The sequence below is a fragment of the Arachis hypogaea genome, chromosome 13 (assembly GCF_003086295.3).
Source record: "Arachis hypogaea cultivar Tifrunner chromosome 13, arahy.Tifrunner.gnm2.J5K5, whole genome shotgun sequence".
Classification (NCBI taxonomy): domain Eukaryota; kingdom Viridiplantae; phylum Streptophyta; class Magnoliopsida; order Fabales; family Fabaceae; genus Arachis; species Arachis hypogaea.
Genome location: NC_092048.1, coordinates 77,452,142 through 77,476,953, shown reverse-complemented (window position 1 = coordinate 77,476,953; position 24,812 = coordinate 77,452,142). Strand labels below are relative to the sequence as shown.

Below are 24,812 nucleotides of genomic sequence, written 5' to 3'. Positions count from 1 at the left end.
AAAATGTCCTCCACTCTCAGATGAGTGGTAGGCCTCTAAAATGGACTGGAATTCTGATTGAGGCACACACCGTCTTATTACCTGGTTAGCGCCACATCTCCATAAATATGGGTCATCCCATATATAATATTTGGACTCGCTTTTCAGCTTGTCTCTTTGATGCTTAGTAAAGTTTGGAGGAAAATTGCAGCTGACTAGATACTTAGCTACAGGCGCATACCAAGGGACTACTTCAGATATTGCTTGTAAGTTGTCGAATGGGAAATTATCATTTATAGGAGTGGAGGTATCCTTAATATGCTCAAGGCGACTCAAGTGGTCTGCCACTAGATTCTGGTTACCACACCAATCCTTAATTTCTAAATCAAATTCTTGTAGTAGCAGTATCCAACGTATAAGCCTCGGTTTGGACTCCTTTTTAGCTAATAAATACTTTAGAGCTACATGGTCTGAGTACACTACTACTTTAGCACCAAGTAAATAGGCTCGGAATTTATCCAGAGCAAAAACAATAGCAAGAAGCTCTTTCTCAGTAGTAGTGTAATTAGATTGAGCGGCGTCTAAAGTCTTAGACGCATAAGCAATTACAAAAGGATCCTTACCTTCACGCTGAGCCAGCGCCGCTCCTACTGCATGATTGGAGGCGTCGCACATCATTTCAAATGGCTGGCTCCAGTCTGGTCCTCTCACAATTGGAGCTTGAGTCAAGGCGGTCTTCAGCTTATCAAACGCTTGTTTGCAATCCTCACTGAACTCGAACTCAATATCTTTCTGCAGTAGTCTGGATAAGGGTAGTGCTACCTTACTGAAGTCCTTAATGAACCTCCGGTAAAAACCTGCATGACCAAGGAACGAACGGACTTCCCTCACAGAGGAGGGGTAAGGTAAACTAGAAATAACATCCACCTTTGCTGGATCCACAGAAATGCCAGTATTAGACACAACATGTCCTAGCACCATCCCTTGTTTTACCAAAAAGTGGCATTTTTCAAAATTCAATACAAGGTTCGTACTAACACATCTATCTAATACTCTAGATAAACTATCTAAGCAAAGGCTAAATGAATCACCATAAATGCTAAAATCATCCATAAAAACCTCCATACAGTTCTCAATAAGGTCAGAGAAAAGACTCATCATGCACCTTTGGAAAGTAGCTGGTGCATTGCATAAGCCAAAGGGCATTCTCTTATAAGCAGAAGTTCCAAAAGGACATGTAAAAGTAGTCTTTTCCTGATCTTCAGGAGCTACATGGATTTGAAAATAGCCTGTATAACCGTCTAAAAAGCAATAATGGGATTTACCTGGCAGGCGATCAAGCATCTGATCAATGAATGGCAAGGGGTAATGATCCTTGCGAGTGGCTTGGTTGAGACGCCTATAGTCAATGAAAACTCTCCATGAATTCTGCACTCTAATTGTCAGAAGCTCTCCATGCTCATTTCTTACTGTTGTGATTCCAGACTTCTTGGGCACCACTTGTACTGGACTGACCCATTCGCTATCTGAGATGGGGTAAATGATATCTGCTTCAAGTAGCATGGTCACTTCTTTCTTGACAACTTCTAAGATGGTGGGATTCAATCTTCTTTGAGGTTGACGGACAGGCTTTGCTCCCTCTTCTAGGAATATTCTGTGCTCACAAACTTGAGGGTTGATGCCTACTATATCCACTAGGCTCCATCCAATTGCTTTTCTTCTTGTTGAGTAGCTATTCTTCTTGTTGAAAAGTGAGCTCCCTTGCAATGATAACTGGAAACTTCTGCTTGTCCTCAAGATAAGCATACTTGAGGTGTGGAGGGAGGGGCTTTAATTCTAATTTCTGCTCATGGCCAGGCTCTGGATCATCCGGAGCTGGTGATAATGGTGGAGTGCTCTCATTGTCCTCTGAGAATGTCCCCACACTTGGACCTTGCCCTATGTACTTCTCTTCTAATTCCTCCTGGTGAACTTCAGCCACGGTTTCATCTATGATGTCATACTGGGAGATAGAATGATCATCTGGAGGGTGCTTCATAGCTTCATTTAAACTGAATTTCACTATTCTGCCATCAATTTCAAAAGAATAAGTTCCTGAAAATGCGTCCAGCTTGAACTTTGAAGTCTTCAGGAATGGTCTTCCAAGCAGGATTGATGATGGCCTTCCTGAGTCATTAGTGGGAATTTCCAGGATATAGAAGTCAATGGGAAATGTGAGCCCCTTAATGCTCACTAATACATCTTTAGCAACTCCAATCACTGTAATAATGCTTTTATCTGCTAACACAAAACGAGCTACTGACCTTTTTAAGGGAGGGAGCCTCAAGGTATCATATATAGACAAAGGCATTATACTAACACACGCTCCTAAATCACACATGCAGTCAGAAAATATCACACCTCCAATAGTACAGTTAACCATACATGGACCTGGATCACTACACTTTTCAGGTATACCTCCCATTAAAGCAGATATAAAACTACCTAAAGGAATAGTTTCTAATTCATTAATTTTGTCTTTATGTATACATAAATCTTTTAGAAACTTTGCGTATATAGGTACCTGCTGAATAACATCAAAAAGGGGAACAGTTACCTCAACCTTTTTGAATATTTCTACCATTTTAGGATCAAGTTCCATCTGCTTCCTGGGCTTCCTTGCAATTTGTGGAAATAGAATATGAAGGGTGTTTTCTGCAGCGTCTGCAACCCTTGTTACTTCTTTCTGTGGTTGAGATTCTTCTTCTTCAACCATGTCTTGTATGTCCTCTTCCTCTTCAACATCCTCTACTTCCACCACCTCTTCAGCTGGGGCGTGTTCTGGTGGGTTTGGCTCCTCCTGATTCCTCTCTTGTAGTGTGGTTCCGGACCTTAGGGTGATGGCATTGATGCCACCCTTTGGATTGGGTAAGGGTTGAGAAGGAATTCCACTGGAGCTTGCATGTTGAGTGTTTTAAGTATTGGATGATCCCATCTGAGAGATGAGAGCTTGTATAGCGGATGTTAGACAGTTAAGTGAACTTTCCATGTTCTTTTGTCCTTGCACAATGGATTGAAGCATCTCGTCATTCGGAGAGGAATTAGAATAAGATCTGAGGCACTTGTTGTTGGTTGTGCTGTGGTCCTTGGGATTGCCTCAGGTGAGGTGCTCTGTAAGGCTGGTTCTGGTTCTGCTGCTTGTTATTGTTATTATTCCACCTCTAATTTCCTTGATTGTCTCTGCCTTCTCTGTTATTATTTTCCCTCCAACCCTGGTTAGAATTATCTCTCCAACCTTGGTTGGAATTGTCCTGCCATCCATGGTTGTAGCTGCCACCTTGATTGTATCCTTGATTGGGGCGGTCATAAAAGTTATGAGTGGCTGCTACAGTATTGTCTTCCTATTGGAGCTACAGACATTCATCAGTATTAACTAACACTTGATGCAAGAGTAAAGTCAAAGCATGAAGAGCACTCAAAAGCATCAAGTTCGACTAGAAAGATTGGGTCATGAAAGACATGCAAGTTCATATCAATGCACAAAGAATATAAGAGTCATACAAGATTAAGCATTGATTTAAAAGTTTCATCACCCAACAATATCAAACAAGTCAAGAAGCACCAAGATTAACCAAGAAATTCTCAATAATTGAGTAGGAAAATGCAACACCATTATTCAAATAGGAAGCTCAAAAAAAAAAGAAGGTAAAAACAAGCTATAAAAACAAAATGAAAATGCAAAGAATAAAACTATGCGAATGCAATGGACAAAAGAAAATGGAAGATGAGAAAAAAAACTCTTTTTTTTGTGACGCGGACGCGTCATGCACGCGTCCACGTGGGCGGGCAGGCTAGACAAGCGACGCGTACGTGCATAGCACGCATACGCGTGGATGTGTAGATGGCGACCGACGCGTACACATCATGCACGCTTGTGCGTGGGTCGCAGGCACAAAATAGGCACAAACTGGGCATAACTCTCTGGTTTTAGTACCAGGAGTTGTGAAACCATGCCGACGCACGCGCGCACAGCACGCTTGCGCGCGGATGCCCTTTTTTATTTTTTTAAAGAAGCTTAGAACCAAAATAGGGCACTTTCCTAATCTACAAGCATTCTAAAACAATCACAAATCAAATTTAACAACAAATCTTTTTAGTTTTAGAAAAAAAATTTCAAATACACTAAAAACAAAACTTATAACTACAAGCAAAATGCAATCTAACAACAACTATTCTAATCAAAGCATGAATGCAACAAACAACATATCAATAAAAGCAAATGCATAAGAGTATAGAAAATAAGAAGAACTACCTATAATGGCGACTCAATTCATTCATTGATTATATATACAAGAGAATGGAAAGAGTTTACCATGGTGGGGTGTTTCCCACCTAGCACTTTTAGTTTAAGTCCTTAAGTTGGACATTTGGTGGGGTCCTTGCTAGGGTGGTTTATGCTTGAATTCATCCTTGAATCCCCACCAATGTTTGCATCTCCAATGTCCACTGGGATCCCAAATTAGGCGCACAATGGCTTCAAGTAAGCTTAGGTAGATGACAAGGCCCCAAGAGTTTTGATTGTTGAAATGAATTCCGGGGTCCCAAATCTTGTTCTTGCACCCATCTTTTCGTTGACTACCATAGTTAAATTTGGGTGACAAGGCTTGTGAATTCTCAATTAAGCCTCCAACATTCTCCTAGACCCATGCAATTTGGTTCTACACCAACCATTACTATTCAACATGGAGCATACAACCATCATGAACTTAGAGAAATGTCTCCAACTACTACACAATTCTCTCTTACTCTTAACTCCACAAAGAGCTCTAAGTTGACCATCATTTTCAATCAAACCATATTCAAGTGGGAAAGTAAAGATTAGAGATAAGAATTTTACCCACTTGAATGTTGTGTTGGATGGTGACTTCGGAAGGGACGTCTCCAATGGTCTTGTAAGTTCCATTCCCTTGTGCTCTTCTTTGAATACCTCCACCTCTTGGCAAGCTTCTTCCATGTTCACCTCTTGACAAGGCTCTTCATGTCCAATTACTTCCTCACCAACCTCTTCTAGCTCTTCTCTGTTCTTCATATCACAACTTGGAGGTAATGTGGAACTTGTCTCAACATCCACCTCAATTTTAAGAGGAGAAGATTCCTCAAATACCAAAGGATCATGTGTTGGTGTGGGCTCATCTCCAAGAGGAAGATTTGTTATTTGCTCACCTTCTTCCAAATTTTCATCATTCATTATATACTTAGGAGGTTGCGTATTATCCTCCTCAACATCATTTTCAAGCTCATTGGAAGAAAGTTCAACAACTTCCACAAAATCATCAACAACATCACTTGGTGTGGAAGTGCTCTCAAGTTTGAAATCCACCTCTTGTTCAACTTTGCCTAGGCTTTCAACCACTTCTTCTTCATTAACAATCTCTTCACTCTCCACTTATTGCAAGACATACTCATTCCTTTGTCCTCATGTTGAGATTCTAAAATCTCCTTCATGCTCCTTTCTTTGGTTGATTTCTCACATTCATCCGTGGAGATGCTTTGCTTGTTGCAAGAGTCCCATGAGTCCAAGTTAGCTTCAATTTTAGCAAGGTTAGCGTCGATAGCTTCATAATTCTTTTGGGTTCCTCTTGCTCTTTTTGATGGATTATTGCTTGAAGCCGATCCATTGCTTCCTTGAGGCGATCTACTGGCTCTTGGATTGATGGGTATGGGTATTCTTCCATAGAGGATTGTGGTGGAAAGGGAAATTCATTTTGTAGTTGAAAGTTATCATGCATGGGAGGTGATTCATCTTGGTAATAGTATGGAGGTGGAGGTTCTTGAGGGTATTGGTGGTGGAATTGGGGTGGTTCTACATATGGTTCATATGGTTCATAAGGTGATTGGTATGGTGGGTAAGGATTAGGGTCATATGGAGGTGTTTGGTGAAAAGGGACTTGTGAGTAAGGTGGTTCAAAATTATGTTGAGAGGGTGGTTCATAGGCATATGGTGGTGGTTATTGACAATCACAATAAGGGTCACCACATCCATTAGATTGATATGCATTAAGATTGGAATTATACCCATAAGAGTCCGGAGGTTGTTGTTGCCAAGAAGGTTGATCAATCCCTTGAGGCTCCTCCTATCTTTGATTGTTCCATCCTTGATGCACATACTCATTGTAGCTTCCATTCCCTATAACATAATTTGAGCCAAATTCATAGCCAAAGGGGTGAGAAATAAGTCCTAAGCCTAACAAAAGCTAACAAACAAGCAAAAGACAAACATATTCACATATTCACAATAGCCAATAATATAACATCATTGCAACTCCCCGGCAATGGCGCCATTTTGATGAGTGAATTGTTGTGATGGTATAGAATTTCACAATTGAAATCTCGTTGCAAGTATAGTTCTACACCAACAAACAATCCTCCCAATAAAAAAATTGAGTTGTCACAAGTACAAACCCCAATGAAAATTAATCGAAGTATTTGGATTCCGGGTCGTCTCACAAGGAATTACAATAAAGTGTTTAATTATTGGCTATGAAGGGGGTAAGGGGTTTGGTTTTGTATTTTTGCAAGAAAATAAATGGCTAGAAAGTAAAATAACAAGAACTAATAAAAGAAATAGAAAGGACTCTTGGCTAGACATAGGTAATTGAGATCACCATCCTTGTCTACAAACCAAATATTGATAATTATGAGGAACCAAGCTCATTAAGTTTACTTCTATACTTGAAGCATATCAAATGGCTTGATCAACATCAATTCATAGGTTCTAACCTAGCTACCAATTGACTTAGTAGTAGGCTAGTATCAATGGTTATCAAATTGACCACCAAGGGTTTTCAAATCACCAATTCAATGAGACCCAATGACACTCAAGGTCACTCAATTGCCTTAGCCTAGGCCAAGAGTTAAGAAAATTACTCAAAAACTAGAGGAAATACTTTATCAAACACCTAGTATGCAAGAAAAGTAAACATCACAAAATGCAAGAATTAAAGGAAACCCATAACTAGCATAAGCAAGAAATCAATAATAACAATCAAGATCAACAATAAAAGAAACATCAAACATCAAATTTCATTAAATGTAAACCAAATCCAACATGGGTTCATAAACATAAAAGAGAGCAAAACAAGAAATTAACAAGAGAAACTAAGAAGATTAAGACAATAGAACACTAAAATATGAAGAGAATTAAAATCAAAACAAGAATTGAAAGAGAAATTTGAGAGTGATTAACCTAACCTTACCCTAATTTCTATCCTAAATCTAGAGAGAGGAGAGAGCCTCTCTCTCTAGAATTCTACCCCTAAAACGTGATGAAAAACTAAGCTATGAGTACTTTGTTCCTTCCCCCCTCAATCCTTGGGAACAATAGCATCAGAAATTAGTTGAATTGGGCCCAAAATGAGCTACAAATCGCCCCCAACGAGTTGCCCAAAATGGACCCACGCTAATCCATCAGTGCGTGCGTGTCATGTGCGTGTACGCACCCCTATACGTCAGGCAGCTATGGCAAATTTCATATGATTTCGAAGCCCCGGAAGTTAGCTTTCCAACGAAACTAGAACCGCCTCATTTGAACCTCTGTAGCTCAAGTTATGGTCGATTGAGTGCGAAGAGGTAAGGCTTGACAGCTTTGCGGTTCCTTTATTTCTTCATGAGTTCTCCCACTTTGCGTGCTTTTCTCCTCACTTCTTCCATCCAATACTTGCCTTATGAACCTAAAATATCTTAGCAAACATATCAAGGCATTGAATGGAATTAAAGTGAATTAAATTTAGCTATTTTAGGGCCTAAAAAGCATGTTTTCATGCTTAAGCACAAATTTAGGGAGAATTACAAAACCATGCTATTTCATTGAATAAATGTGAGAAAAGTTGATAAAATCCCTCAAATTAAGCACAAGATAAACCACAAAATTGGGGTTTATCACTCATTTGATAGTGAACCAGAAAGAACCTTCCTGAGATTAAGGAGGGAAGCAAGAGGAAAGAGGGCTGTTGGTGCAGAAGAAGGGGAGGAAGACTTAGATATAACCATGGAGGATGATATGGAAAACCATCATGAAGGAGAGGTGAACAATCATGCCAGAAGAGGTGGAGCTAACCCTGCAGGACAAGTGAGGAGAGTTTTAGGCTCATACATCAATCCAAACCCAGGAAACTGTGGTAGCAGCATTTTAAAAGCCAACTATCAATGCTAATAACATCGAATTGAAGCTCCAGCTCATAACTCTTGTGTAAAACAACTGTTCTTTTGGAGGAAGTGCTCAAGAGGACCCTAATGAGCATCTCACTAAATTCCAAAGGATATATGACACAGTTAAATCTAATGGTGTTCATCCTGACACCTATATATTGCTACTGTTTCCATTTTCTTTGAGGGATAAAGCATCAAAATAGCTGGAATCATTTCCAAAGGAAAGCCTAACAACCTGGGAGGATATGGTGAATAGATTCCTAACAAGGTTCTACCCTCCACAAAAAGTCAACAGGCTGAGAACTGAAGTTCAGACGTTCAGACAGCAAGATGGTGAAACTATTTATGAAGCCTGGGAGAGATTCAAAGATTTGACAAGGAAATGTCCCCCTGACATGTTTAATGAGTGGATGCAACTTCATATCTTCAATGAAGGACTGAATTGTGAATCAAAGAAAGCTGTAGACCACTCATTTGGAGGTTCCCTTAACAAGAAAAAAACCATTGAAGAAGCTATTGATGTTATAGAGACAGTGGCTGATAATGAGTATTTTTATGCCTCAGATAGGAGCAACAACAGGGGAGTTTTGGAATTAAACCAGATGGATGCAATCCTAGCCTAGAATAAGATGATCACCAAGAAACTGGCTGAATTGACCAAGCAAATGGAGAAGAATCAGGCTGCAGCTATCCACACTCAACCATCACCTCAAAGAGTGTTGGAAACAAAAAAAGGAGTTAACTAGGAGGAAGCTAATTACCTTGGAACTTCATCTAGGCAAGCTAATGATCCATATTCTAAAACCTATAATTCTGGTTGGAGAAACCACCCAAACTTTGGGTGGGGGAACCAACAAAACCAAAATCAAGACCACAGACCACACAATCCAACCCAGTATAACAACTCCACTAACCAAAACTCTACCAAAGGCCATATCATACCACACAAAACACCTATTAACAGCCACCATACCAAAGCCACAACAACCACTCTCAACACCCCAATTTCAACCAATCATCACCACATGATGATGACAGAATGGCCAGGATGGAAGCAATGCTTGCAAACCTTGGCAAGGAATTTAAAATCATGAAGAAATTCCAGGAGGAAGTAATATCCAATTTGCAAAACCAAGATGCTGCCACTCAAAAACTTGAAGCACAAATTGGATACTTGTCCAAGCAAGCTCCTAGCCACAGTTCAGGTAATGCCACCAGGACAACTTTAAAAGAGGAATGCGAAGCTATTACACTCAGAAGCGGAAAGGAATTGAAAGAGACTCCAAGGGAGACTCAAGAAGAGAAGGAAGAGGGCATTTCAAACGCCAAGGAAGAAGCACAAGCACTTGCTACCAACCCATCAAAAGAGAAAGAAGTTCTAAGGCCATATGTCCCAAAGGCTCCTTACCCTCAGTGCCTAATGAAGAATGCAAAGGACAGCCAATTCTTCAAATTCTTGGAGATTTTCAAGAAACTTTATATCAACATTCCCTTTGCAGAAGCACTAGAACAAATGCCACTTTATGCTAAGTTTGTGAAGGAATTGATGACCAAGAAGAGAAGTTGGAGGAATGATGAAACTATGGTATTAACTGAGGAATGTAGTGCTATCATCCAACATAAGCTGCTTCAAAAATTGAAGGACCGAGGAAGCTTCCAAATTCCCTGCATCATAGGGAAAATAACAATTGAGAAAGCCTTATGTGATTTGGGAGCTAGTATAAATTTGATGTCCTTAACAATGATGAAAAGAATGAAGATTGAGGAAGCCAAACCAACAAGAATGGCCCTCCAATTAGTAGATCGGTCATTCAAATTCCCTCACGGAATACTAGAGGACTTGTTAGTAAAAGTGGGAGACTTCATCTTCCCTGCTGACTTTGTGGTATTGGATATGGAGGAAGAAGTTAAGGCTTCAATCATTTTTGGGAGGCCATTTTTAGCTACTGCTGGAGCCATCATTAACGTCTAAAAGGGTGAACTTACCCTTAGGCTACATGATGAGAAAATGGTATTCAATGTATTCAAAGCCATGAGTTATCCACCAGAGTCAGTAGGAGAGTGTATGAGGCTAGATGCAGTGGAAATTGTGGTGCAAGAAACCTTTGAAGAAGCACTTGAAGAATTGACAGAGGGTGATTCCATGTTAAATGTTGAGGCTGTTGATGTCAATGCAGCTGAAATGCCTAGTCAAGTACATCGAAGGAGAGGAAAAAAGAGAAGGAAGCACCCAAACTGGAGTTGAAAGCACTGCCTCCTACTCTCAAGTATGCATACTTGGGAAGTGATGGAAGTTACCCAGTGATCATCAATTCTGCCCTTAGTCAAGAATAGGAGGAGGAATTAATCAAGGTGCTGCAAAAGCACCAAGATGCCATTGGATGGACCCTTGCTGACTTAAAAGGGATAAGCTCGTCCATATGCATGCATAAGATCTTGCTGGAAGATGACACCAAACCATCCATTCAAGCCCAAAGGAGATTGAATCCTGTCATGAAAGAAGTAGTCCAAAAAGAGGTGACGAAGCTATGGCAGGCAGGAGTCATTTATCTCATTTCCGACAGCCCATGGGTGAGTCCTGTCCATGTGGTTCCAAAGAAAGGAGGGATCACCGTTGTACCCAATGAGAAGAACGAACTCATTCCCACAAGAATAGTAACAGGCTGGAGGATGTGCATTGACTATAGGAAACTCAATTAAGTAACTAGAAAAGATCATTTTCCACTTTCTTTTATGGACCAGATGCTGGAGAGATTGGTAGGACATGCATATTACTGTTTTCTTGATGGATATTTGGGTTATAATCAAATAGTGGTTGATCCAAGAGATCAAGAAAAGACATCATTCACCTGTCCATATGGAGTTTTTGCTTACAGGCGCATGCCTTTTGGATTGTGCAATGCCCCTGCAACTTTCCAAAGATGCATGTTGTCTATTTTCTCAGACATGATTGAAAAATCCATTGAAGTCTTCATGGACGATTTTTCAGTTTTTGGAGATTCCTTTCCCAATTGCCTTAATCATCTTGCCTTAGTGTTAAAAAGGTGACAAACCTAGTTCTAAACTAGGAGAAATGCCATTTTATGGTAATAGAGGGGATTGTCCTTGGCCATAAAATTTCAGAAAAAGGCATAAAAGTAGACAAAGCTAAGGTGGAATTAATTGAGAAATTACCTCCACCTAGTAATGTGAAGGCAATTAGGAGTTTTTTAGGCCATGCTGGTTTCTACAGAAGGTTTATCAGATATTTTTCCAAAATTGCAAAACCTTTGAGCAACCTGTTAGTCTCTGATACACCTTTTGTATTTGATTAAAAATGCACACTAGCATTTGAAACACTGAAAAGAGAGCTTTTCTCAGGACCTATCATTGCCCCACCTGATTGGAATTTGCCTTTTGAACTGATGTGTGATGCATCAGACTTTACTGTTGGGGCAGTACTTGGACAGAGGAAAGGCAATTTAGTGTATGTCATATATTATGCCAGCAAGGTTTTGAATGAAACTCAAAGAAATTGTACCACTAGTGAGAAAGAACTGCTAGCAATAGTATTTGCATTTGACAAGTTTAGATCATATCTCATTAGATCTAAAGTTATTGTCTTCACTGATCATGCAGCACTAAAATATTTACTTGCAAAACAACAGTCAAAACCAAGACTGATAAGGTGAATTTTGCTATTGCAGGAATTCAACATTGAGATTAAAGACAAGAAGGGAGTGAAGAACAAAGTAGTAGATCATTTGTCCCGAATTCCTTGTGAAGAAGGTAGCACCCACAAATCAAGTGTCAATGAATTCTTCCCTGATGAGCAATTAATGCTGGTTCATAAGGCACCCTGGTTCGCAGACATTGCTAATTTTAAGGCTATTGGGAAATTTCCTTCAATGATTAACAAGCATCAGAAGAGGAAACTCATCAATGATGCAAAGTATTTTATTTGGGATGAGCCATACTTATTCAAAAAATGCTCAGATGGATTGCTCAGAAGATGTATTTCAGAGGAGGAAGGAAGGGAAGTTTTATGGAATTGTCATGGTTCCTGTTATGGAGGCCATTTTGGAGGAGAAAGAACCGCAGCAAAAGTCTTGCAGTGCGGATTCTTTTGGCCCACCATCTTCAAAGATGCAAGAGATCTAGTGAAAAACTGTAATGAGTGTCAGCGGGCTAGAAATTTGCCCAAGAAAAATGAGATGCCACAGCAATTCATCTTGGAACTTGAGCTGTTTGACGTATGGGGGATTGATTTCATGGGACCATTCCCAACCTCATACTCAAATAACTACATTCTGGTGGTAGTGGACTATGTGTCCAAATGGGTGGAAGCCATTGTAACTCCTATAAATGACAACAAGGTGGTTTTGAACTTCATAAGAAAGAATATCTTTAGTCAGTTTGGAGTTACGAGAGCACTCATCAGTGATAGAGGAAGTCATTTTTGCAATAGACCATTAGAGACCCTCCTCCTGGGATATGGAGTAAAGCACAAGGTTGCCACACCCTATCACCCCTAAATAAGTGGCCAGACAGAGGTATCCAACAGAGAGCTAAAAAGGATCCTGGAAAAGACGGTGGGAGCTTCAAGAAAAGACTGGTCAAAGAAGCTGGATGATACTCTTTAGGCATACAGGACAACCTTTAAAACACCAATTGGAATGTCTCCATATCAACTGGTGTATGGTAAGGCTTGTCACCTGCCATTAGAGCTTGAGCACAAGGCTTTCTGGGCTCTCAAGTTGTTAAATTTTAATAGCCAAGCTGCTGGTGAAAAGAGGCTCTTACAACTACAAGAATTGGAAGAATTCAGATCCCAAGCCTATGAAAATGCCAAAATATACAAGAAAAAGGCAAAGGAAAAACACGAGCTCAAGATTGCACCAAGAAGCTTTGAGGAAGGACAGAAAGTGCTACTTTACAACTCCAGACTGAAACTTTCCTTGGGAAGTTAAGATCAAGGTGGTCAAGCCCTTTTCTTATCACCAAGGTTTCCCCTTATGGACATATAGAGATTATCGAAGAAAAATCACAGGAGACCTTTACTGTGAATGGACAGAGGCTCAAGCACTATTTGTGTGATATGAAGGAGAAGCCTAAGATAAAATACAGACTCGACTGAAAGAGTTAATCGTCAAGCTAGTGACATTAAAAGAGTACTTGTTGGGAAGCAACCCAACCAAAGGTAATTCTCTTTTCATAGCTTGTCAATAAGAGACTAAGAAGATTTCTCTGCATTGCAAGGAGCTAAGTTTGGTGTTGCACACCAAAGAGATTTAAGGGTGAATATGTAAATCTAAGTTTGGTGTTCAACCACAGATGTCATTAAGAACACATTGCACCCTCAGCATAACTACTTATCAGCTCCAAACAATCAGAGAAATTACTCAAAAGTTGTTTGTTTTCTAGTTCTAGTCTGTTATCTAGTTAATAGTTGTTTTCTGGTTCATAGTTTACTTTCTTAAATAAAAGTACTTGATGTTGTCTGCATAGATTCAATTTGCTGCACAAGGCAAGAAACTAAGTTTGGTGTGCACACACCAACTTAAGTTCAAAAGCCTACAAACATACATGCATGCTAACAATCTCTCAAGTGCTTGGGGAACAAGAAACTTCCAATAACTTGCAGGAATTCAACCAATTCTCTTGGAAGGAATACACACAATTGGCTAAGAATAAGAAGAAGGACACAAAAGCCAAAGATGGTGATAACAGAGAGGAAGCAACTAGAAGGCACCACCAAGATGTTGTATTGTTACTTAATTCCATCAACATTGAGATGCTCTAAATTGGAAGTCTGAATGTGCCCATGTTAAAAGTCAATTGGTAGTTTAAGTCTTTCTGCATTCTGTTATGTTTAATTATGCAATAAGTAGGCTAGCCTAGGTGTGTGTGCTTTCACTTTCACTTAGTTGAATGCTTATCTTGTCTCCTGAGTCTTTTCATTTTAAATAAAAGAAATGTTTGAGCAAAGAGTGGAATAGTTCCTTTTAGCAAGAAGTGAAATAACCGTAAGTGGTGGTATGTATGTTTGATTGTGTAGTAGCTCACTTATAATGAATAAAAGATAGATTGTTCCCCTTTTAGTGAAAACTAGCATGTTGTCTATGAATCTTAGTAAATAAAAGTCCTTGGATGAAAGAGAAACAAACAAAAAGAAAGAAAAAGAAAAGCCAAAAGTGGCAGAAAAAAAACAAAAGAAAGCAAAGAATAAGTCTAGACACCAATAGCTTGGACCTTAGGACATATGCCTGTGGTGCCTTTGTACTAGGATCTTCTTGGATGATTAGGTTCTATAGAGTACTTTAACACTTAGTAACTTGGGTTAACTAACCCGGGATTATCAACCGAAAGTCCATTATCAAGAGTAACCTAGTTACAAGACATTTAGTAACCCAAAGAGGTGTTGGGCATCAATGTCTTAAGAAAAATTGTGAACCAAGTGTCTGTAGTGAAAATTTGTTGAGTATAAATAAGCTAAGAAACTGCTACAACACATGACACTGAGCTAAAGTTTACAGGAAAAGAAAATAAAGAAAAGCAACTACCAAGGATAAATGAATAATAAGAATTCATAGCAGTATGTTAATTGATGCTTGAAGGAGACATTCTAGGCCTAAAGATCAATAAGAAGTGAGTTACTGCATTTTCTGCATAAAACCCCATTTACTAATAATGATTACTTGCTATATGAACATCACCTTCTGTTTCATTCTTTCTTCTTAATAATTCAGTACTTGCTTAGGGACAAGCAAGATTTAAGTTTGGTGTTGTGATGCCAGGGCATCTTAGGCTAGTTTTACTAGCCTTTTTCGTTGTTATTAATAGGTTTTATGCACTTTCTTGAGTTATAAGTAAACAAATTGGGTAGAAATTTATGCATACCTATATTCATCTGACTATGATTAATTTGATGCAATTTCATGAGAATTATGCTATAATTACTTCTGTGCTAAGAATGATGAGAATTCTCATGACTTTAGCAAGGCTTTGATGCATATATTGGTTGATGACAGGTGAAGGAAGGCATGGAAAGAAGTTGAAGAAGAAGCATGAAAAATATGAAGAAGAAGCAACGTTGGTGGCCAAGTTGGACCACCAACGTTGCCTCCAACGTTGGAAGAGAGGCAGAGCAAGTCTTTGCATGAATTAGTGATGCTCACGTTGGAGGGAGCATTGGACATCCAACGTTACCCCCAACGTGGTGATAAAAAGTTCAATTCTTGAGCTAAATAAATTTTGAGTGACGCGTACGCAAGGAATGGCAAAATTGACCATCCACGCGCACGCGTCGGTCACGCGTACGCGTACGCGTCACCTATCGAACGTTGGAGGTCCAACGTTGCCTCAAACGTTGCCTCCAACGTCTGCGATGAGAAGCCCAGAATTTGGAATTGAAAAATGTGAATCGAAGCGTACGCGTCAGTAACGCGTACGCGTGGATGGGAAAAAGGGCAATTCACGCGTGAGCATGGTGCACGCGTACGCGTGAATAATCAAAACCACAGACTTCACGCTTAAGCGTAATGCACGTATACGCGTGAGAAAGCAGAATGTTGGACCTCCAATGTTGAGTCAAATGCCAATTATAGCAAAGTATCTGGTTTTTCTGGTTTCTACTGAAAGGCGTTTGAATCAACGTTGGCCATCAAACGTTGACTCCAACATGAAGCGTCAGAACTTGCAATTCAAACAAATCTCTTCCAACAGCAAGGGAAACCAATTGAAGCCATTTTCAACCCAATTCCATCAAATCCAAAAGCCCAATTCAGAGATTGAAGATCAATGGAAGAAAGTCTATAAATAGCTTAGAATTTAAGTTAGAGGAACTTTGACTTCACTTTTCAATTTTCGGTTCAATTGAGTTTTCTGAATTCTTTAATTTTCAGCAATGTATCTTTTAATTCCAATTTCCATTTTTAGTGCTATGAACAAATAAACCCCTTTCATTGGATTAGGGAGCTCTATTGTAATTCAATGGATCAATAGTAATTTTCATCATCTTCTTCTTTCTTTTCTCTTGATTTTTGTTAGAAAGCTTTTGGTCTTAATTCAATTGGATCGTTGTCTTGAGAGAGAAGCTATCCATAATTGGAATTCTTTGGATCCTTGAGAGGGGGATGAAGAATTCATGCTAGAATTGCTTTCTCACATTGGATTAGATTGAGGGTTGGATGGATATAGTGACATGTAATCCTACCAATACTTTGATCTATGAATTTGGGTGGTATAATCAGTGATCGAACTTCAACTCTTCCCATGAGCAATTAAATCAAGACATTGGGCAATTATTCATGCTTAGAGAGATTGGTGAGCCTAGATATTGGGATCCAATAATCTAAGATTGCCAAGCAATGTCAATGAATGCATTGATTGAGGAAGAGATGAAAATGATTTGATCCGGAGAGTTCAATATCTCCCAAAACCCAATGAGCTTCCTCATCTCTGATCTACCTATTCTATTTACTTTCTGCTCTTTACTTTCATGCTAATTCCCCATTCCCATTTAATTTCTAGCAATTTAAGATTCTGTCATTTAATTTCATGCAATTTAATTTCTGCCATTTAATTTCTTACAAATTCGCCAATTTTACTTTCTGCAATTCTCAATTAAACTAGATTTTGCTCAACTAGCACAATTCTCCAATTAACATTGATCAATCTACCAATTCCTGCGGGATTCGACCTCACTCTACAGTGAGTTTTTACTTGACGACAATCCGGTTCACTTGTTGGTAGGAAATTTGTTGAGAGACAGTTTCCGAGTGAATCAGTAGGTTTCCCTGATAACGCCCAAATCGAGTCGCGTGCGGGCGCACGGAGGCCTGTGCGGACGCACAGAAAGCAAAGATTAGAAGGGTTGCAAACACACACAGCATGCGATCGCTGCGACCAGAGGAGGTGTATGAGCGTGTGCGGACGCACAACAGGGAGCGCGCGCACAGGGGTCGCAAGATAAGGGATGTGTGCATACGCACAACTCACGAAAAGCTGGGAGGGATGCAGGCATACAGAGCATGCGTTTGCTCCAACCAGAGGGGTTGCAACAGCGCATGCAGGCGCACAAGGTCGTGCGCTCGCACAAAAAGAAATTCTCTTCTCTCTTTTTTTTTTGTGTGTGAACGCTTGAGGTGAAGAGTCATGTGGGCGTGTGCACACAAGTCCATATGCACGCACAGGGACAAAGATGGGGAAGGTTGTTCATGCGCACAAATTCTGACGACGCTCCCACCAGAGGGCTGTCTATTTGTGTGTGGACGCACAAGTCTGTGCGGCTGCACGAGAAGTGCAATAAAGGGACTGCATGCGTATGCACAAAGCAGTGCAACGCACAGGGCATCAAAAACAGGGCAGCGCGCACACACAGGCAGTGCTGGCGCTGCCACCAGAGGGTGCTGCAAAGGGTGTGCGGGCGCACAGGGGTGTGCGCTCGTACTGATGGCAAAAATTGAGTGTCATCTCTTGAATCAAACTTCTTGGCAATCTTCTCTTCTTGTTGTTCCTTTCCAACCTCAATCACTTTATCTTCAACTATATCGCACCCAAAGATAGAATAAGCTTCGAGGATGGGTTTCCTTGACTCTTCCAATGTGAATCTTGCTACCTTGCCATTGGCCTCAAAATAATGGACTCTAAAATGTGCATCAATCTTGAATCGGGATGTCTTTAGGAACAGCCTTCCAAGTAGAATGGATGATGGCTTGTCTGAGTCTATGGGAGGAGTCTCCAAAATGTGGAAATCCACCAGAAAGAGTAAACCTTGGATGTCAACCAAAACATTTTCTGTAATCCCCACAACTGATACAATGCTCTTATTGGCGAACACGAATCTCCCCCCAGACCTCTTTAAGGGTGACAAGTTCAATCTCTCATAAATGGGGAGTGGCATAATGCTTACGCACTCCTCCAAATTGCACATATAGTCCGTGAACTTTACCCCACTAATCAAGCAAGTAACCAAACATGGGCCAGGATCATTGTATTTTTTTAGGAATTAAAGAAGAGATAGAATCATCTACCAGCCTTTAGTTGAGTTCGCCAATTTTCTCCTTGTGGGTACAAACATCATTGAGGAACTTGGCATATTTGGGCACTTGTTGAATGTCCTGAAAAGAGGGACAGTTACTTCAACATTCCTAAAAATTTCTACCATGTTGGGGTCAAGTTGTTCTTGCTTCTTCGCCTTCATCGCCAAGGTTGGGAATGGAATGGGCATAGGCTCTTTGATGAGCGGATAATTTATACCCTTTTTGGCATTATTTTTATATAGTTTTTAGCATGTTTTAGTTAGTTTTTATTATATTTTTATTAGTTTTTATTCAAAAATCACATTTCCGGACTCTACTATAAGTTTGTGTATTTTTCTGTGATTTTAGGTATTTTCTGGCTGAAATTGAGGGACTTGAGCAAAAATCTTATTCAGAGGCTGAAAAAGGACTGCAGATGCTATTGGATTCTGACCTCCCTACACTCGAAGTAGATTTTATGGAGCTAAGGAAGCCCAATTGGCGCACTCTTAATTGTGTTGGAAAGTGGACATCCTGGGCTTTCCAGAAATATATAATAGTTTATACTTTGCCCGAGCTTTGATGGCCCAAACCGGCGTTCAAAGTCAGCCTAAAATTTCTGGCGTAAAATGCCCAAACTGGCACCAGAATTGGAGTTAAATGCCCAAACTGGCACCAAAGCTGGCGTTTAACTCCAGGAACAGCCTAAGCACAAAAAAGTTTCAATGCTCAGCCCAAGCACACACCAAGTGGGCCTCGGAAGTGGATTTCTGCATTATCTGCACTTAGTTACTTATTTTCTGTAATCCCTAGTAACTAGTTTAGTGTAAATAGCACTTTTTACTATTGTAATCGAGGATAGTTTTAGAGAATACTATCATAGACTATTGTACACGTTTGGAGGCTGGCTCACGGCCATGCCTAGACCTTTTTCACTTATGTATTTTCTATGGTGGAGTTTCTACACCCCATAGATTAAGGTGTGGAGCTCTGCTGTTCTTTATGAATTAATGCAAGTACTATTGTTTTTCCTTCAATTAAAGCCTACTTCTTCTCTAAGATATACTCTTGTTCTTAATTTAGTTAAGTCAGAATGAAGGGGTGTCCCGTGACAATCACCCAATCTTCGTTACTCGCTTAACTAAGATCCGCGTGCCTGACAACCACAAGTGGTCTACATGATGTTCAATGTAGTCATTGGACGACAGCCGGAGTATATTCTCATGGGTTTCTAATCAACGATTCACATCGTCTCTCCTGACAACAGAGCATCTGAATCCGAGATTAGAACCTTCGTGGTATAGGCTAGAACTATTGGCAGCATTCCTGAGATCTAGAAAGTCTAAACCTTGTCTGTGGTATTCTGAGTAGGATCTGGGAAGGGATGACTGTGACGAGCTTCAAACTTACGAATGTTGGGCGCAGTGATAGTGTGCAAAAGGACAATGGTCCTATTCCGACGCTAGCGGGAACCGACAGATGATTAGCCGTGCGGTGACAGCACATATGGATTTATTTTCATCTGAGAGGATCATACAGCTTGCCATGGAAGAAGGTAACGCATGGTTGGAAGAAGGCAGTAGGAAAGCAGAGGTTCAGAAGCAACAAAGTATCTCCATACGCTAATCTGAAATTCTCACCAATGAATTACATAAGTATTTCTATCTTATTTTAAGCTTTATTTATATTTTAATTATCAGAACTTCATAACCAATTTAATCCGCCTGAGTGAGATTTGCAAGGATGACCATAGCTTGCTTCAATCTGACAATCTCCGTGGGATCGACCCTTACTCACGTAAGGTATTACTTGGACGACCCATTGCACTTGCTGTTCAGCTTCACGGAGTTGTGTGAAAAGTGTTGAATCACAATTTTGCCGCACCACTCTTTAATCAGATTTTTCCTCTTTGGCACCTTGGACTTGAGTGGTTCCTCCTCATCCTTCTCAACATCTTCCTCATCATCCTTCATCACTCCCATATCCTCTTCCACCTCTTCCTTATGGGTTTCCTCACTCAAGCTTGTAGGCACAACACCAATTTCATCTAACTTGGTGCCGCTCCTAAGGGTAATAGCATTGGTGCTTCCCTTAGGATCCGATTGAGGTTGTGAGGGCAAACCATAGAAGTTGTGGCTTGTTGGGCATTTTGTGTAGTAGGAGGGGAAAGAGTCAGACGGGTGAGTGCTTCGGCAATTGTAGCCATATACGCTTCTTGTTTCTTGTGAAATTCCCGTTGCTCTTCCATAAAGGTTTGGAGTGTGTCATTTATGTACGGTTGATTAGGAGGAGGGCCTTGATTGCCTTGAGAAGGGTTAGGTCTACTATGGAGATGTTGATACCTCCCTTGAGGTTGAGTGACGTTGGGATTTTTGCCAGTAAAGAATGTCATAAAAACAGTCGTGTTGTAGATATAGTCTCTAAACCGACAAAAATCCCTTCGTATAAACGTTTTGGTTGTCACAAGTAACAAACCCCTTTAAAAATTGTTAACCGAGTATTTAAACCTCGGGTCGTCTTCTCAAGGAATTGTAGGGAGGTGTTCTTATTATTGGTTATGTGTTTGTAAATTGGGAGGTTTTAATGTATAAGATAAAAAGCAAGAATAGTAAATGACAAGAAAGTAATATTGTATTAAATTAAATAAATAATAAAACTCTTGGCAAGGTATAAGAACTGGAAGTCCTATTCTTGTCAATTGTGATGAGAATTGGGTTTTAATCCCACTTTGTTAACCTCTAACTATGAAGGTAAATCAAGTGGATTAATTAGCTTAATCCTCATGTCCTAGTCAATTCCTATGGAAAGACTAGAGTTATAGGAGCAACTCCCAATTTCAACCACTGCTTTATTTGACAGCTCAAGCGTTACCAATAAATCAACCAAAGCCAAAAGGGAAAAATCCAAATTATTTATATAATAAAAAGGAGCAATCATAAGTCTGAAATACCTCCAGATATATTAATTAGAAAATCAATCTAAACATAGAGAGTCATAAACAAAATTGAGAAAAGAAATAAAAAGAACATTGAACCTGGGAAGAAGTTGAAATAATAAAGTTGAAATAATAATATCTCCTAATTCCTTTAAGAGGAATCCTAATCCTAAATCCTAAGAGAGAGGAGAGAACCTCTCCCTCTAAAAACTACATGAAAAGTGAATTATGGAAGCCTTCTTATGAATGGATGCATTTTCCCACTTTATAGCCTCTAATCTGTGTTTTCTGGGCCGCAAACTGGGTCAAAAACAGTCCAGAATTCGCTGGGATTGGATTTTGCCACGCTGGTTTTTCGTCACTACGACGCGGCCGCATGGATCACGCGGTCGCGTCACCTAGCCTCAAAGAAACTATAACATATTATGTATCAAATCGAAGCCCCGGATGTTAGCTTTCCAACGCAACTGGAACCGCGTCATTTGGACCTCTGTAGCTAAAGTTATAGCTGTTTGAGTGCAGATAGGTCAGGCTGGACAGCTTAGCAATTTCTCCAACTTCTTGCATTCCTTCCACTTTTGCATGCTTTCTTCCCATCCTCCAAGCCATTCCTGCCTTATAATATCTGAAAACACTTAACACATATATCAAGGCATCTAATGGTAATAAGAGAGGATTAATAATAAGCAAATATAAGATCAAAGAAGCATGTTTTCAATCAAAGCACATAATTAGGAAAGTACATGTAAAACCATGCAAATAATATGAATAAGTGGGTAAAGAGTAGATAAAAAATACTCAATTGAGCACAAGATAAATCATAAAATAGTGGTTTATCATTGAGATTGTAAAGGTTGTTGGTAGGATTGTTGATATTGTGTTTGACCTTGAGGAGCTTGGTGGTAGTAGGCTTGTTGGCTTGGGTAAGGTTGAGCTTATGGGGCTTGGTCCACCTTTGATTATAATTATCCCTCCACCCTGGGTTTTGATTTCCTCCATGTTGATTGTAGTCGGGTCTTTGTGGGTATAATTGGCTACCGCTAATGTAGTGTCCTCTTAGAGTTGAGGGCACTCATCAGTGTAATGGTTGTTACAAGCACAAATACCACATGATCTTGGTGGTCCTTCAATTCTTGGAGGTTGAGGTGGAGGAGCTATCAAGGCTTGGGGAATTTGTTGCCCTTGGGTAATTTGTCTCAACAAAATTGCCATCTCACTGAGGGTCTTTGTTAAAACGGCATCTCCGGAAGGAGAAACTTCACTTAAAGCTTTTGGTTGTGGATTCCTTACCCTTGAGTGTTGAGTGGAGTCCGCCAAATCCGCTATAATCTCGCAAGCTTCCTCGGCGGTCTTGTTTTTGGTAAGGGATCCGCCACTAGAGGCATCTAGGAGAAGCTTATCTTGGGGGTTCATTCCTTGACAAAAATAGCTAACAAGAACCAACTCATCAGTACAGTGGTGGGGGCAAGCTTCCAACAACTTCTTGAATCTCTCCCAGTACTCATAAAGAGTCTCCCCATCTCATTGCATAATGCAAGAGATTTCCTTTCACAGCTTATCACTCTTTTGTGGTGGGTAGAACTTTTCCAGAAATTCCTTACGCAACAAGTCCCAATTGGAAATCACATATCCCGGTTGAGTATAAAACCATTCCTTTGCTTTTCCCTCCAAAGAGAAAGGGAAAGCAAACACCAAAACTGCTACTTCATCTGCACCATGCCTTCTTGCAGTGGAGCATGCAACTTGAAAATCCTTACGATGCTTAAGAAGATCTTCCCCGGGTAGTTGATGCCATGACATCTTAGGCTAGTTTCACTAGCTTTTTTCTTTGTTTTTAATAGGTTTTATGCACTTTCTTGAGTTATAAGTAAGAAATTGGGGTAGAAATTTATGTGTGCCTAGATTCATCTAACTATAGTTAATTTGATGCAATTTTATGAGAATTATTTTATAAATACTTGTGTGCTAAGAATGATGAGAAATCTCATGACCTTAGCAAAATTTTTATGCATGTATTGGTTGATGATAGGTGAAAGAAAGCATAGAAGGAAGTTGAAGAAGGAGCATGGAGAAGATGAAGGAGTAGCAACGTTGGTGGCAAAGTTGGACCACCAGCGTTGCCTCAAACGTTGAGAAAGAAGCAGAGCAAGATTCTACATAATCTGCTGGTGCCCACATTGGAGGGAACGTTGGCAATCCAACGTTACCCCCAACGTTGTGAATAAATGAGCTTTCTGGAGATTTTAAAAATCTGTAGCGACGTGCACGCGTACAGTACGTGTACGCATGGATTGGAAATTCTGGCAATCCACGCACACGCGTAGTTGACGCAAACGTGTGGATGGGCAACGTTGGACTGCAAACGCTACCTCAAACGTTGGTGGCCAACGTGCACGAATGTGATCTCAAAATTCTGAATTTGAAAACGCGCAACGACTCCAACTTGACTTTAGGGTTAGGTCTCTATGGCACATACGCGTAGACTTGACTTTCGAGAATCAACGCACACGCATACAGCACACGCACATGTGGATAGGCCAACGTTGGAGGGAACGTTGCCAGTCCAACGCTAAAGCTAACGTCTTCTAAATGTGTTTAAAACTGAAAGATGAGAATTTTGCATCTACGCGCACACGTACAACACGCGCACGCATGGATGCACATTCTGACCCCAAGGCCGCAAACGCGCAAGGCACGCGTACGAGTGGGTAGAAGAACGTTAGCACTGCAACATTGAGTCAAATGCTAATGACAGCAAGTATATCTGGTTTTTAAGAAAGGCATTTGAGTCAACGTTGGCCATCAAACATTGACTCCAACTTGAGCACCAGAACTTTGCAATTCAAACAGATCTCTTCTCAACAGCAAGGGAGACCAATTAGAGCAACTTCAACCCAATTCCATCAAGGCTAAAAGCCCATTTCAGAGATTGAAGATCAATGGAAAAAAGTGTATAAATAGCTTAGAATTTAAGTTAGAAGGGACTTTTACTTTTTTTTTACTTTAACTAGGAACACTCTGCCAGTTTAAATTTTCGGCAATTCTGCAATGTATCTTTCAATTCCATTTTCCATTTTGAGAGCTATGAACAACTAAACCCCTTTCATTGGGTTAGGGAGCTCTATTGTAATGCAATGGATCAATAGTAGTTTTCATCTTCTTCTTCTTTCTTTTCTCTTGATTGTTGTTAGAAATCTTTCGATCTTAATTCAATTGGATAGTTGTCTCGACAGAGAAGCTATCCATAATTGGAATTCTTCAGATCCTTGAGAGAGGGATGAAGAATTTATGCTAGAATTGCTTTCTCATATTGGATTGGATTAGGGGTTGGATGGATATTGTGACATTTATTCCTACCAATACTTTGATCTATGAATTTGTGTGGTATAATCAGTGACCGAACTTCAACTCTTCCTATGAGCAATTAAATCAAGACATTGGGTAATTGTTCATGCTTAGAGAGATTGGTGAGCCAAGACTTTGGGATCCAATCATCTAAGATTGCCAAGAAATGTCAATGAATGCATTGATTGAGGAAGAGGCGAAAATGATTTGATCCGGAGAATTTAATATCTCCTAAAACCCAATGAATCCCCTACTCTGATCTTACCCATTCTTTTATATTCAGCTTCTTTAATTTCATGCTTAATCCCCATTCGCATTTAATTTCTTACAATTTAAGCTTCCGTTATTTAATTTCCAGCAATTTA

The 24,812-nt window shown here is 40.0% G+C and overlaps 2 non-coding genes across 2 annotated transcripts; one reads left to right on the top strand and one right to left on the bottom strand.

The window, feature by feature from the left end:
• Positions 1 to 8,459: 8,459 nt before the first annotated feature.
• On the bottom strand, positions 8,460 to 8,563 carry LOC112739194 (small nucleolar RNA R71). Its single transcript, XR_003170131.1, has one exon. It is a non-coding gene; the product is annotated as a small nucleolar RNA R71 (small nucleolar RNA).
• Positions 8,564 to 22,552: 13,989 nt separating this feature from the next.
• On the top strand, positions 22,553 to 22,659 carry LOC112739566 (small nucleolar RNA R71). Its single transcript, XR_003170498.1, has one exon. It is a non-coding gene; the product is annotated as a small nucleolar RNA R71 (small nucleolar RNA).
• The last annotated feature ends 2,153 nt before the right edge of the window (positions 22,660 to 24,812 follow it).